The 1,639-nt window shown below is 34.1% G+C and overlaps 1 non-coding gene across 1 annotated transcript; it reads left to right on the top strand.

Annotated features, from left to right (window-relative positions):
- Nucleotides 1-299: 299 nt before the first annotated feature.
- TRNAC-ACA lies at nucleotides 300-371 on the top strand. Its single transcript has one exon. It is a non-coding gene; the product is annotated as a tRNA-Cys (tRNA).
- Nucleotides 372-1,639: the final 1,268 nt, after the last annotated feature.

The raw sequence follows: 1,639 nt of genomic DNA, 5'->3' as shown, positions 1-1,639 counted from the left end.
TTAAAAATCTAAATAAGTTTGTATCATCTATCTATTATCACTAATTAAGACATGTATTTTATAAAATTCTGGGAAATATGCCTGATACATATATATAATGGCATATGATGATATATCTTTTTTTCTTGAAAAAATATATGAATGATAAAACATTATATAGGAATTCTGTCTCAAATTCATCCATCAGCTGGACATTGCAAATATAAATGCCACTATTTTGTTATTTGAGAAAATAATAATAACCTTAAAAAGATTTTAAAGAGACACAATCATCATAGGTTTAGAATAGAATTACGACTTCCCTGGTGGCTCAGACGGTAAAGCATCTGCCTACAATGCGGGAGACCCAGGTTCGATCCCTGGGTAGGGAAGATCCCTGGGTAGGGAAGATCCCCTGGTGAAGGAAATGGCAACCCACTCTAGTACTCTTGCCTGGAGAAATCCATGGATGCAGGAGCCTGGTGGGCTACAGTCCATGGGCCTGCAAAGAGCCGGACACGACTGAGCGACTTCACTTTCACTTTTAGAATAGAATTAGTATTGATCTCTGAGAACAGTCAATCATAATTCTGGCCTTTCTTTCAACTTTTGACTCATTCCATTTATATGTTATCAGCTATGGAGCTAGAAATATTAAGAAGATTCAAAAATATCAATGATGTATTACCTGGGAGACTATATCTGTAGATATGTTAGACATTCAGTGTTTCTTTATTAACAACAAAAAAAAGTTTTTAGAAATCCTTTGTTTTATTTAGTGGTGTCACTGTGTTGTTATTGCTGTTTTATTGAATTCTTTGAAACAAAGAATTGTTTCTTCCCCCTGCAAAAAAAAGCCTCAGTGATGGATTAGTTGTAAGAGCTGTGGAGGAGGGAAGAAAAGTATAATTACCACACATCCATAGTTGAAAAATAGATTTTGCTGTACTGTGTGGAATCTCCAAACATTTCATTGAGGTAAGGAGAGGGCTATCATATCAGGGATATCCTCATATCAGGGCAACTGATATGAGGAGTGAAAGGTGTTCAAAAATCCTTCCCTCCTAAAATGAACCTGAATCTTCAACTTTAAGATCTGTTACAGCAAGAGCACTGGTTGCGCTGTTCACTAATATATCCCTGATTCCTAGAACAGTTCCTGTCATGTTATAATCACTCAATAAATCTTTGTTGAATTTTGAATGAATGAATGAACACTGTAGGTAATTAAAGAAAGAGAGAGAACACAGATAAATTCCCACAGTAAAACAAGTTGAATGTTAATTCCCTGGCTGTAAAGATTTCAGTTTATGTATATGGAACTCTATTTTCCCCTTTCCTTATTCAAGCACTATTAAAAGTAAGTTGATTGCATGGCCCACCTTCTCAATCCATTATTTTGTATAGAAAACTTATAGGTAATTAATTTTTCTTCCACTGTAGCTTTAAGATAGTGATGATGAGAATATGGGAGAAAAATAAACCATTTTTTATACCAACTTAAAAAAATGAAACTACAGATGCATCACAACTACAATCTTCAATGATAAATGAATACTTCTGGGAGAAAACTAAAATAGAATATGACTAAAATTCCCCTAACAAACCTAGACAACATTAGCAAAGCTTTTTGAAGATTTATCTAATATCTAGTTTCCAG

This window comes from Bison bison, unplaced genomic scaffold (genome assembly GCF_000754665.1).
Source record: "Bison bison bison isolate TAMUID 2011002044 unplaced genomic scaffold, Bison_UMD1.0 scf7180017864283, whole genome shotgun sequence".
Taxonomy (NCBI): Eukaryota; Metazoa; Chordata; class Mammalia; order Artiodactyla; family Bovidae; genus Bison; species Bison bison.
The sequence above is the reverse complement of the archived record's forward strand: the minus strand, read 5'-3'. Positions and strand labels throughout refer to the sequence as shown.